Source organism: Podarcis bocagei (assembly GCF_964188305.1).
Source record: "Podarcis bocagei genome assembly, chromosome: 2".
NCBI classification, from domain to species: Eukaryota; Metazoa; Chordata; class Lepidosauria; order Squamata; family Lacertidae; genus Podarcis; species Podarcis bocagei.
Window position 1 is genome coordinate 30,609,292 of NC_138126.1, and position 14,365 is coordinate 30,623,656.

A 14,365-nucleotide genomic window follows, 5' to 3' on the forward strand; every position below is an offset into this window, starting at 1 on the left:
TTTGGAGACCCCAATTCCCCCTGCAGTGCTGTAATTCCCAGAGTTCCTTGTGAAAAGAGATTGTCTGTTAAAACCATTCTGAGGATTGTAACTCTGAGGAGAATCCGGGGGTCTCCTAGCAAGTCCTGGCACCTTTAACCACCTACAGCTCCCAGAATCCTTTGGGGGAAACCGTAGAGTGCTTTAAAATGTATGGTGTGAACAGGACCAGGAGTTTGGCTTCTTAAAAACCTTCTTAGTGTGTTACTTGTGTGAAGGGGCAACATGGACACAAAATGGCTGTGGTGGGGCCTTGTGTTTAGTCCCACCCCTAAGGCTGCGCAGTCCTCTGCCCACCTCACATTGTTGAGGGTTAACTTCCGAGGTGGGGAACCTTCCTCTCTGTATAGATTCCCTGTGTGATATATATACAATTTTATATTCAACAAAATCATTATCACATATAGCATATATAGATCCCCCCTCCAATGGCTTCCCTCAGCTTCCCCTTCTCGTTCTTTAAATATTGCTTGTCCTGCCTAATTTGTTGTACCTTAATTTTTTGATCTTTTAATTAAATATTGTTATATACTTATCACTTTTATGCCCTATTTCCCAAGTCACATCTTATGTTTTATTATTTACCCCTTTATTGTCTCTTAACTTTTTTTGTTTATTTTCTTAATTGTAAGTGTTTACTCAAACCCTGCTCGTGAGTTCACTTCTTTGCAATGTTTCTGTAGATTCACCATAAACGGTTCCCAGTCCTTTTTAAAGTCTCTATTGTCCTTGTCTCTTAGTTTCCCAGTAAGTTTCACCTTTTCAGCGTATTCCATCAGCTTTTCTTGCCATTCTTCTTCTGTTGGTATCTTGTCATCTTTCCATTTGGGTTTAGCTAGTAGCATCCTCGCCGCTGTTGTAGTGTAAATAAAGAGTTTCTTCCATTATTTCGGCAAGTCCTGGCCTGTAATGCCTAACAGAAAAGCTTCTGGACCTTTTCCCAAAAGTTATCTTAAACATTTTTTTCATTTCATTATAAATCATTTCCCAATAGCATTTGATTACTTTATAATTCCACCACATGTGGTAAAACATGCCTTCTTTCTCTTTACACTTCCAACACTTATTAGAACTTGTTCTATACATTTTTTGCTGTTTTAACAGATTCCCTGTGTGATTTAGACCCTTGAAAGATCAGAGTCCTAAATCACATGGGGAGCCGGTGTGGATAGAAAAGGTGTCCTCGAAAAGTTAAGCCTCAACATGGGAGAGGTTGGGTGGAGCCATGTAACCTTGGTGACAGGACTAAACCCCTAAAAAAACAACAACCCACGTTGCCCTTTCAGGCAATTAATGGGTGAACAGGGCTCTAAATACCCTAATATTACAGACCCAGTCAATGGCTTGCTTTTTCTACCTGCCTAAACTGGAAAAACAACAACAATAGGGTCATCAAGCACTAAGACCCCATAGCCCACCAACACAATTTTGGTGAGTTGCGTATAGGTCACAAGTTGAGCAGGTGTGGTTTGATAAGGTTTGCAGCTTCAATGCAGGACAAGGGTCCTATTCATAGGTGCCGTTTCTCATCTTGTAGAGCAGGCCTGAGGGGAGAAAACCTCACTTGCTGAAATTTGCCTTTCTGGGAAACGGTTTCCACCAGCCATTTCAAGCAAGGGTATTTGACCCTCTGCTCTCCGTGTTAAACTTAATGGGGGGGTGGGCAGTAAATGGAAGAAAATAAAAGCAGTGAATAAAATACAATGAGAACAAGCAGTATGCAGTCCCAAGCGAGAGTATTTGTTTTTTCTAGTAAATAATCCAAGTTGCAGAGTTTAGGTAAATCTGTTTTTAGGGTGAAGGGAGGTCAGTAAATTAATGTAACAAGGTTTTTTATCTATATTTTTATCGCACGCACGCGTGCACACACACACACACTCTACAGTGCTATTTTTCTAGAAAAAGAGTGCCAGAACTCACCATGAACACCTCCCTTGTTCTCTTACAATGGCAATGGAGCCCACCTGAGTTCCCTTGAGTTCTGGCTGGAAAATGCCATATATATCTATATGGTATTGGGGATAGGGGAGAATCTTCATCTTCTGAGACAATATGGGAACCATAACACAGCTACTTTTCAAAATTTGCACTTCTTTGAATTTTGCAGTGCAGTTCTCCTGCTAGGTAACATGCACAATAATGCATGTAGGGCAAGGAGTGCATTAGAATGCATACGTTAGTGAATGTATATTAGGGGAAATAGCATTGGAAAATGTGTGTTTTAGAAAAAATTGCACCAAAAGGCTGATGAATTTATAGAGGACTTTTAAAAATGTGAATTGGTGTGGAAATATGGAGAACTGAAGACTGGAAACATGGAGAGACCATAATCTATCTATTTCATAAAATTTATACTCCACTTGACTGTAAAAACAAAACCCCTAACAACCTCAGTTTACAAAAAGACAAAACAAGAAAAATTCAAAACCACACTTTGAAACACACAAAAGTGAAAATACTAAACCAGTTTAAAATTACCTCAACTTTCTAAGAATCTAAGTTGGCTTGTCTAAATGAGAATGTTTTTAGCAGGCATCAGAAAGTACAGAGATGGCGCCTGCTGGATCTCAATAGGCAGGGAGTTCCAAAGTTCAGGTGCTGCCACACCAAATGGCCGAGTTCTTACAAATGTGGAAATGAGTATTGCTTGACCCCCTCTCTTCATGGTACGTTACCATTGTAACCAGTTTACTAATGTGGTAAGTAATTGTGGTTGATTTCAGTTGACCTTATTGCTACAGTATTGCTATGCCACAGAAAAACTAGAAGGACATGCAATTCACAGTGTCATTCTTGTACAGGGATGATTGACTGCCACTGCCAACATGCCCAGTTAATGCGCTTTTGACTTTCCACAACCCACATGGTTTATATATCGGTACGGAATTAATCTCGACTGAATTAACTTTTGGTGATGACGAGGACAATACAATGCTCTGAAGAAGAGCAGGATTTTAAAGTGCCTAACTTTGCCTGGATAGTTCAAACAATAATTGTAACAGTATTGCTTTTATAGCTTCTCCTGTCCATTGGAACATAAGGCGCTCCATGTGAAAAAGCACAATAAAATCTAATAGCGCGCCATTGTAATCTATTGCAATCTTATTTCCAGATTATTTCGAAATATGTGTGCTAAGTATTAGCTATGCTTCCTTGGGCTTTTTAGCTTGCTGAAAGCTTAGAGCAAGCATTTACATTAGTAAGCAAAATGCTGGTGTTGTTGTTGTTAAATTAACAATGTATTTTCAAGGGGTGCAGAAAGAAATCAGCCATTGAAATAATCCCTTGTTCACCCACATGAAAATATTCCTATCTTAAAAAGTTTTTTATTTCTGCACTCCTTTCCCATCTTCATAAATATACACAAGGAGGCTTACAATAATGTATAAATCAGCAGCACAATAAAGCCACATAATTAAAACTAAAAGCAGGTTAAATGGCAGCAGCAGCAATCAAAATGACACTTTTAAGAGCAGTGCTCAAGGAAAGCTTGTACAATTGTATTCCCTGCCCATCTAAAAGCAAACAGCTGTGTGCCAAATAGACCTCCTTAGAAAGGTTATTTCAGATTTAAGATGAAAAGGCCCTGTCCCAAGTACCAGGCTCAGCACCAGGAGTCAGGCTGGCACTGTATTACCTCTCACACTGATTCAATATAAATCTTTATTACGGTCATAGACCAACATTTAAAATCTAAAAAGCCTTTAGATTTAAAATCTAAAAAGCGTTTAGACAAGGTGAATATAAAAGTCTATAAGAATTTAAAAGAAGCTAAAAGAATCCAAAAAGAAGGGTCAGGAACATTGGGTGGGTGTAGAAGAGCACAAAAGGTTGATATATAAAGGCTTTAACTATCATTTACAGAGCACTCTGATATGTTCATTAAAGCTGATTTGTGGCACAGGTCATCCTACGAATCTCAAGCGCTGCTGTGCAGAACCTAGCAACACTATACGTCGCAGCAGGATCGGTATCTGAGAGCAGCAGGGAGGTGTAAAATTGTCCTGTGCGCTCTGGGTACTTATGAAGTAGTGGGGAAATCAGGCTAGTAAGGATGACTCTGGAATACAGTGGTACCTCAGGTTAAGTACTTAATTCGTTCCAGAGGTCCGTTCTTAACTTGAAACTGTTCTTAACCTGAGGTACCACTTTAGCTAATGGGGCCTCTTGCTGCTGCCACGCCGTCGGAGCACGATTTGTGTTCTCATCCTGAAGCAAAGTTCTTAACCCGAGGTACTATTTCTGGGTGAGCGGAGTCTGTAACCTGAAGCGTATGTAACCTGAGGTACCGCTGTACAGGTACTGGAGAAGGACATGCTCTAATGTTTCTACTTGTCCCAAGTCACAGGAGCATTGTCTTCTGGGTAGTCAATCTTCCAGTATCAGCCTTCAAGAACGACCGAGGGGAGGGCATGACATCGAGGCAGGGTGAAAGCCCTTCTGTGTTTAGACACTTCGATTTTAGTTAGATATGCCATAGGGGAGGCAAGGTGGATTCCGTGGCAGTAAACGTTGGAGTCCTGGCTAGATCCAATTGGCGCTCTGTGTCTACTACCTCATACTGACTCAACCCAACTATGCTGCCACTCCTCAGCTTGCCCCCAGATGACCATTTTAGCAATGGGTAGCCAGTGACGCCACTTTCAAATGGGATCCATGCTTGACTGCATAACCATATAGAGTGTGTAGCACAGAGCTGAGGGCCTCCCAAAGTCTGGTCCTTCCAAGGATCCTCCAACCATATATCTGATGGTGGGTGGACCAAAGGCAGGGCATTGAATGTTGAATAAAGCGCTTTGAGCAGGTTTGTATGAAGGACGCCATTCTTGAGATACTCTTCCTATCCCTTTCATTACAATCGTATGCTCAAATTATGTCTCCTTGGCCGGATAGGATCATTACTAAACCCTGTTACAGTGGTGCCTCGCAAGACGAAAAGAATCCGTTCTGTGATTCTCTTCGTCTAGCGGTTTTTTCGTCTTGCGAAGCAAGCCCATTGAAGGATTAGCGGATTAGCGCTATTAGCGGCTTTTAGCGGCTTATCTGCTGCAAGACATTGTCGTCTTGCGAAGCAAGCCCATAGGAAATTCGTTTTGCGAAGCACCTCCAAAACGGAAAACTCTTTCGTCTAGCGAGTTTTTCGTCTTGCGAGGCATTCGTCTTGCGGGGCACTGCTGTACTTTGGCAGAACAGATGCTACCTAGATTTACTGGATTTTAGCAGTAAACCTCAGCTGAAATGTTTGAGGAAGTCTGAAGGGACGCAAGAGAAATTAATAAGACCAGCACAGCCTATGAACCCTATATGTGCTCAGTAACTCAGACACTGCAAGTCCCATGATGCAGTACATAATAAATCCACGAAACAATCCACAGGTCTGAAAATTCTACTGAAAAGCCACTTGGTGATTCCAGATCAACAATCCCGCGAAATGATTTTTTTTCCTCTTGCAGGTATCAAAACAATGGTTGTAAAATCAGAGTTTACAGTAATATGAATCACCTTGCCATATTTTTTGGAAATTTCATGTATGCCTGATTCTGTTTTCTACTTTCTCTTAATAACACCCCGTTTCTTATTGGCTGACACAAAATAATAATGCAAATAATTGCTAGAATTCTCATTTCTGCAGCAAAGACTAGGGTAAGGGATTTTGTTAAATTTATTCTATCTCAGTTTGTGTCTGTCTTTGGCTAATAGAATTATGATATATTTTAAAACGGTGTATATGTACTTTTAGTGTTTTGTTTTTACCAAGTCTGTGTCTATATAAGAAAGTTTGTTGTTTTATTCAATCAACCCGCAATACTTGATATGCAATACTTTAGCCATCTTTCCTTATTGAAATATTTCAGTTCATCACAAATAAGGGAAACTCCTTTGTGAATAAAACAACATTTACAGAAATGCAGAGTGGGGACAATGTAAGGGAGGGAGAGAGAGAAAGGTTTCAAGCACGTGAAATGCAGGAAACAATCTTGTTTAAGCTGATTAATTTAAGAACCTTGAGGACTGGTGGGTTTGTGTATTTAAAAGGCTCTGAAGAACATGGACTTGTACAACTTGCAGGGTTCAGATGCACCGGCAGCGCAATCCCGGTGGGGTTCCATCACGGCTGCTCCCCCGCTCGTGCTGGGCACCCCACCCCCACAGGCAGCGCGTCCCGCCCCCAGGATGCGTGCCACGCCTCTTTGGGCAGTACGCCCCGCCCCCACCTGCTCTCCGCCCCCGGTGCTGGAGCATGAAGCTCTGCCACTGTTCAGATGCATTGCAAATACTGCTGCATGTTCCTCAAAAGTTGTTTTCTGACTCCAGATAAAAACAACCTCCAACCTCATTCCCTGGTGCCTTAAAATTTGCATTAGCGACATCCCAGACAGCAAAAGCCCTGGGAAATGTAATTTTGCCTACACTGACTGGCAGCAGCTCTCCAGGACAAAGAATATTTCGAGCCCCACCAGGTGTGTGTGTGTGTTTGATCCTGAGCCCTCCTGCATGCAAAACGGATGCATTACCACTGAGTTGCAGCCCTTAGTGCAAATACTGGCAGAGAAACTACTATACTTTGCGCATATGGTCATTATGTGGCAAACCGTGGTTAAACCCCCCCCCCATCCCCAGCAACAAGCCCAGACCAGCTGGAAGCTGAGTGCGAGAAGCATGTTTGGCAGAATTAGGTATGTTCCTGGATACATGTCAGGATGTTTCTCAACATGCTTTGCAGCCACTAGCTAGCGCTACCCTGCAAGGTCCAATTTTTGTAAACCACATCAGCCTATTAGTAACTAATGTAATATACATGTCCAAACAAGTTAAAATAAACCCCGGGAATACAAAAGAGGCCAATCCGTTCTTAAAATTACTTCAGTCTGTTGGGCACACTTTCCCTGAAAAGCCATTGTTCTTGCGTTCTGCCCTGGCTCGGGATGAAAGCAGGCCTTTGAAGGCTGAGGGAGGTCAACCACGTCTACGATGGTGGAGCTCTGACGTTACCTGCTCTGGGTAAGGGACTGCAGAAAATAGGTGAGCCTGTGGGAAATTAGTTGGGGAAAGAACACAAGGCTGGACAGTGCCTCCTATTGTGGAGAGAGGATGGATAGGTGAACATCTAGATTGGCTTCAACCAGAGCCAGGGCCTTTTCAGCACTGGCTCCAGCCTGGTGGAACGCTCTGCCTCATGAGACCAGGGCCCTGCAGGATCTGATTTCTTTCCGCAAGGCCTGTAAGACAGAGTTGTTCTGCCTGGCCTTTGACTTGGAGCCAATTTGATTCCCTCCCTCCCTCTCTTTCTTTTTTCCTTTCCTTCTCCTCCTGCGATGAGGCTACATTTTAATATTTTAATGTTTCCATATTTTAATGTTGTATTTTAATCTTGTTTTTAAGTTGTAATCATTCAATTTGTTTTTATTATTGCTTGTAAGCCGCTCTGAGCTTGGCCTTGGCTGGGGAGGGCGGGGTATAAATAAAAATTATTATTATTATTATTTGCACAATCAGGTGCAGATGTGGTTTGGGTCAATGTGCAGGCCAGAAGGAGCCCACAAATGTTTGTCCAAATAAATATTACTAACATTAGAACCTCTTCACATCACCTTCACCGTTCATGCTAGAGCAGTGTTCTGCTCTGGCCCAGATTTATACTGGATGGCAATAAGGACACCACCATCTTGCTGCAGAAGAATGGCCTCATCACAGGTCCCCCTTCCTTTTTTAAAAAAAATCAAACATGGCCAAAGTGTGCTATAGCACTGGAAAGAAAAACAGCATGTCAAATAATTAAAGAGACAGAAAAACTGTTTGTGAAATGGAAGGAAACTGCCGGTGGGATGAGAGGGAGGGATAGTTGCTGGTATCCAGCAGCTTAGGTTTTATGTGTGTGCTTTGTTTTATTTTAGAAGGCTGTTTCAGGGCTTCTGTTGGATCAGTGCAACCCCCAAAAGGAAATCAAAACACTTTTGGTATTCTCAGAACGTTGCATGCATGAGAACAGAGTATATGGTTGTTCTTCACCAGTGATGTCACAGGCACTAGCCAATAGGTACGCATGGCAATCACATGACTCACAGCCTATGAAATTGCAATGGCCAAGTGAAAACTTTGCATTTATTCTAGCCACAAAAAACTGAAGTATAAGTGGCAGGAAAAACTGAAATATGTATCTGAAAAGACGCTAGGAAATACTGTAAAGTTGCTGCCTTCTGTGAGGTATTGATTCTAGCTCTCAAAAGTCTGTACACAAGCAGGCCATATAGTGTTATGATCAGGCTGTACATATTACTGGTGGTATCTATTTGAGTAAAGCTGCAATTCTATAGTATACACACTTATCTGACAGTAAATCACACTAGACCCAATGGGACTTACTTCTGAGTAGACATGGCTAGGATCCATCCGTCCGTCCGTCCGTCCGTCCGCCCATTCATTCATGACATATGCATTCTGCCCCATAACACAAAGTTATCTGGGTGGCTCAAATTAAACAAGAAAGAAATAATTTGAATGCAAGTAAGATGTAAAACATAATGGCATGATTGTCTGTAAATTGCATTAAAGAGGGCCAATGGGGTCATATCCTCAGATTGCTCCAGATTCTGAAGAGTACACAGGAAACCTGGACAACCTAAAAAGAATCATGCGAAAGAAACCCCAGGATCTAACCAAAATATTTCATCCCAAGCCTGTAAAGCGAATGGTGACTTTTATAGCACAATCCTATCTGCTTACTCAGAAACAATTTCCGCTGTGTTGACTTGGCGCTCCCCCCCCCCCATGTAAGTGTCTAAGACTGAAGTCTTTAGGATTGCGTCAACGTTTTTGAGAAAGGATATGATAGTGGGATGGTTTCTTTAAGGAACAGTATTCGGCATTAAATCCTTTGAAATAATATTATGCCGTGTGACAAGACTACATTGGCAAACCCATTTCTTTCACTGTGGTTAAGGGGGGAAAGATACATCCTTTGAGGGTAATGATGGCCATCTGAATCCCTTAGCTTTTTTCTTCTGTATTCTTTAAAACCAGCTCCAAACTCAATGCTAAAAGGTCAAACAATAAATGCTTTTGCTGTTGTTTGTATTTCCAGGCTTAATCAACATACTTTTATGCTTACACTTAAAAGAGCCATCAACTGAGGAATGGTATTATAGATCAGCCCCTGCTGTGGCCACCAGTTCCTGGGTGGTATAGGGTTTGAATGACTTTTTATTGGCAGTTTGGATGATATACAGACAAGTCTCGTACAGCTTGGCGTTGTGAATCTTTGCAGATGGGACGCCCGGAGGAAAATCGCAGCCTAAGTGAATAGATATGCAACATCTGAAGGAATGGAGCCGTAATCCTAAATACCAACTCAGCAAATAGCTTCCCTATCATGAAGGATCTGTTTTTACTTACAGACAGCTCTGGATATAATATTAGTGCAAACATTACACTACGCACACACACATAAAGAGAGGAACGTTTCATTTATGTGGGTCTGAAATCCAGATCCTTCCCACTCTATAGGATCGGATTAATTACCGAGTGAGGAATCTATGTGCTTGAATATCCATTCAAAATATCTGGACGTATTGGCCCAGCCTAGAAAAGTTTTGCCATTTTTATCCTGACAAAATCCACCAAATCAGAGAGACTTAAGCTAGTAACAGCTAACTTGCCCGATGATTTTCACCAGCGTTTAAACCTGGTTCATATATTAACGGATCTGCATGTGAGCCAGTTCCAGGCAGAGATGGGGAGAAATTCATCGGGTAATTTTCACTTCGCGAATCAGTAAGCGAATTGAAGGTAGCTGTCGTGTGGAATTTGTACTTTTCCCAAATTTGCAATGCTGTCCTCCCAACATTAGGTGTGGTGAAAAGAACTGGTGAAAAACGTTAGGTTGCAATGAGCTGGTGAGTCCCTCAGCTTTCAAATCAGAGCCAGCTAGATCAGAGCCAGTGAATTTAATGAGCACCATGAATGCAGCTGCAGCCCATGTTCTGTAAAACCTCAGACTGGGGAGGGCATGGATTCGATCCTTTAAGCAAGCGCCTAAATACCAGGAGCAAATGCTCCTTTGCTGTAATAGAACTTCACCATTGTCACTATGGTTTTCTTTGTTTTGACTTTCATGGGCTCAATATGACACTTCACTGAAGAGTATACAGTGGTACCTCGGGTTAAGAACTTAATTCGTTCTGGAGGTCCGTTCTTAACCTGAAACTGTTCTTAACCTGAGGTACCACTTTAGCTAATGGAGCCTCCCACTGCCGCCACACGATTTCTGTTCCCATCCTGAAGCAAAGTTCTTAACCCAAGGTACTATTTCTGGGTTAGTGGAGTCTGTAACCTGAAGCATCTGTAACCCGAGGTACCACTATACCTTGGTATCTGAATGAACAAATTTGTTCTACAGCTTGTGGATCTAAACACCATTTGAACCTGCCCTAAATCCCACTGAAATTAATGGGCTAACGTAAGTCAACCTAGGCCCTACCCCTCACTGGCTCAGTGGGAATGTGTCCGTGAACTGAGGTAATGCCCCTTGCTTGCCTAAATAGAGGGTAGAGACAGGTAGGTGTGTTTATAGAAACTTGCCCACTGTACAAAGGCAAAATTTCCATTCCTTGCTCCACAGACTTTTGCCTCTGGTATTTGGCCCTAGGGAGGTTGTCCAGAACAGAATTTGGCCCTCATGCTAACTGACTCTTAACTATCAACCACGGGACATACCCAGTACATTTCAGAGAGCAAATATAGCATCTGAAATGTTATACTAGGCAAAATGTCTTTGTCTCTACAGAGTCAGAACTGTTTCAGACTCTCTGCCAATGAAAATAATCTACAGAAAGGTGTTTCCCCGTTATCCTCTGGATTGGTCATTTGAGGGTGCAATCTTATTCTCCCTTATTTGGGAGTACTTAAACCTGAGTGGACTTGTATAGCATTGCACTATTAAATTATGGGCACAATCCAGATTTTCTTGGCATTACACCCTTTAGTTATCATGTATTCAACAGAGATTTTGCTCCTTTCTTCCGAGGTTCTACTATTTTCTGAATTTAGTGAGTCTTATCTTTACAGGAAGGGTTATCTCTTACAAATATATTTTCAGTTATTATGTCAGAGCGTTTGCTGTAAACCCTACAGCATCCAAGATTTTCAGCCCTAGTCAGGAAGCCAAAAACCTGCAGGTTCTTGGCATACATTTAATTTTCAAAAGTCTGCCTGCCAAGCAAAAGCTTTTGATCATGCACTGGTTGAAGGGTTTTTAATTTGTGACCAAACTCTTACCCAGTAGCTAGTTCTTCTGCCTCTGGCTTCCACTTCTCCGTTCCCCCCATATCTCATTGGCCCCACATAGCGCTCAGGGATTTGGGGGCAGTGCATGTGTTTGAGCGAGTGTCTGCAGAATGTTGGAAACTAGTTATAACTCAGTGCCCTCCAATATTTGCCAGACAAAAATAGGTGTACTTGTTTTACATTACATGGTGGGAAATGGCTCCTTGTAGCAGAGCAGAAACTAATTGGAACAAGCAAAACACTTATTTATTTATTTTATTACAATATTGAAATTGGGAGGCTTAGAAAGCTTGTTACACAATTTACGAATTGTGGTTCACTCTTATAAAACTGAGGGGAAAGAACATCTATTTCCATCCTGCCAATTCTAGAGATGATGAATGTGACGTTGTCAGGTCTTTCTTTTTTTAAAAAAAAAAAAAGAGATGTGTTATATTTTTCACAGCATCTGATAGTTGCAATGGTCATCATTCAAAAGGCCATATTCCTACCACACCCTGCCAGCGCAAGGGTCACCACTAGCATGATGGGACTTCCTTCCCTTCTCTCTGGATTAATAAACAATCCACCTTTGCAGGGAACTCTGGAAATTTTATCTCTGTGTGGGGAATGGGGGGGGGGTCTCCTAACAACTCTCAGCACCCTAAACAAAACTACACCTCCCTGAATTGTTAGGGCAAAGCCATGATGATATAGAGTGGTACCACAGTATACTAATACTAATATTAATACTAATTTATTTATACCCTGCCCATCTGGCTGAGTTTCCCCAGCCACTCTGGGCGGCTTCCAGCAAAATATTAAACTACAATAATTCATCAAATATTAAAAGCTTCCCTAATCAGGGCTGCCTTCAGATGTCTTCTAAAAGTCATATAGTTGTAAATTTCCTTGACATCTGATGGGAGGGCCTTCCACAGGGCGGGCGCCACTACCGAGAAGGCCCTCTGCCTGTGAAATATACTCAGAGTCGCAAAGTGATTTCATGCTCTTTATTCAGCTCATAGTGGTGAGGAGGAATGAATGAAAGTCCCCTCAAAGTATCTGCTTTATATACATTATTTACACAATGGGCTGCACATGATTGGTTAATTCTGGAATTCTACTGTAAGCCAATCAGGTTGTGGATTCACTTGTATCTGGAGTATGATTGGGTGGTTCCTGCCAACCAATCATACTGCTGCATTGTTCTTGGACCAATCAGACTGCTGCATTCTGAATCCTATTGTTCTAGGACCAATCAGACTGCTGCAATTTGGATCCTATTGTTCTAGGACCAATCAGACTGCTGCAGTTTGGATCCTATTCAACTCAGTACATAACAGCCTGGTTCCCTGTGACCTCACTTCTCACGGTGAGGGAACCGCCAGAAGGCCCTCGGAGCTAGACCTCAGTGTCCAGGCAGAACAATGTGGGTGGAGACGCTCCTTCAGGTATACTGGGCTGAGGCTGTTTAGGGCTTCAAAGGTCAGCACCAACACCTTGAATAGTGCCCGGAAACGTACTGGGAGCCAATGCAGGTCTTTCAAGACCGGTGTTATGTGGTCTTTCAAGACCGGTGTTATGTGGTATGTGGTCTCGGTCTTAAATATATGGTGTGGATGTGGCCTTAGCTGCACACCATCCTCTGGAATATTATCATGGGTTCCTCAGTGAGAAGATCAGGAAAAGTTCATATGCTTCCTTGAAAGGCAGGTAGCTCTACTACCTCCACTGTCAGAGGAACCTTGTCTTGGAATTCCAGCTTCTGGGAATCACAAGTGGGAGAATGGCTACTGTGTGCAAGCTTTCCATAACCATTTGGTTGGCCACTGTGAGACGATGCCGCTGGACTAATTGGATAGGCCTCTGGTCTGATGCAACAAACCACCCTGGACAGGATAATCCAGAGGCTTTCTTCTGGGTGCACTGATCTAGTTGCCAGGCCCAAGGAAGCTGGCATGTTGCCAAGGTGATGGAGGCACAATCCAGATGCTTCTTTGGAGACCAGCTGCCTCTTGCAGGACTGTGCTGCCTGCCAAAGATGGGAGGCCAAGGGGAGACAACCCTTGCAATCCCTCTGCATCCAGGAGCCTCACGCATGCAGTCAGAGGAGAGTGTGTCTCTGTGCCAACAACACAGATGTGCCAACCAAAGTTGGAAAAGTAGTATGGTCTGCAGCTTGGGGGGGGGGGAATACTTGATTAAATAACATTGCATTTAGGGGTTGTTGCAAAGATTCGTGTATATGTGAGTGTCCGCTTTTTAAAGCATAATAGTTTGACATGCAAAAGAAAGAGCTCATGTTACCTGAAATACAGAAAAGGCTATTTTTAGGTGCCTTTTTCAGTAAAACAAGCAAGCAAACAAACAAACAAATGTCCATTCACTTCCTTTCGCTCTCCTCCCTTCATAATTCACAGTACCAGCCCTCTTGCAGATGACAGTAATACTTTTCGTGAAATACCATACAATTTTTGTACTCAGATGTGGCCCTCAGGCTGAAACATTTGCCCGTCCCTGCTCTGACATACTATATAAATACTAAAATGAATGCTAATGTGGAAGGCCCGTAGATTTCAGTGGTGTGGATGGACTGCGGGACTGCTGTAAGATTCTTGAGAAAGAATCTTACAGAGGAGGAATTGCAATGGCTTGTGGATGCTTCCCAGTTTATTTCTGCCTTTTCAGCAATTTCACATCTTTCAACTCATATTTCACTGAGCGATATTTTTTTGTCTAGTGTGCAGCAACCCTTGGAGACCCTAGCCAAACTCTTTTCAAATACTTTTTCAATGTTGTTATATCCCTCTATATAACAAAAATGTAAGAACGTCATCATGCAGTCCCCAAAGCAGGACCAGTGGTCAGGGATGATGGGAGCTGTAATAGAACAGCTGCTGGGGGCCCAAGCTTGTGAAACACTGCCTAGTATGTGTGTGTGTGTGTATACACACACACACACACACACACACACACACACTCATCCTTATTGTTATCTCAGGAGGTGTTTTTACCATGCTTGTTCAGTCCCACTGAAATCAGTGTGGTTTCCTCACAAGTA

At 42.4% G+C, this 14,365-nt stretch overlaps 1 long non-coding RNA gene across 1 annotated transcript in view; it reads left to right on the forward strand.

Moving 5' to 3' along the window:
• The window catches only part of LOC308581684, a 30,480-nt gene that overhangs the window by 6,201 nt on the left and 9,914 nt on the right, over positions 1 to 14,365 (forward strand). The gene's annotated exons all lie outside the window — the stretch shown is intronic.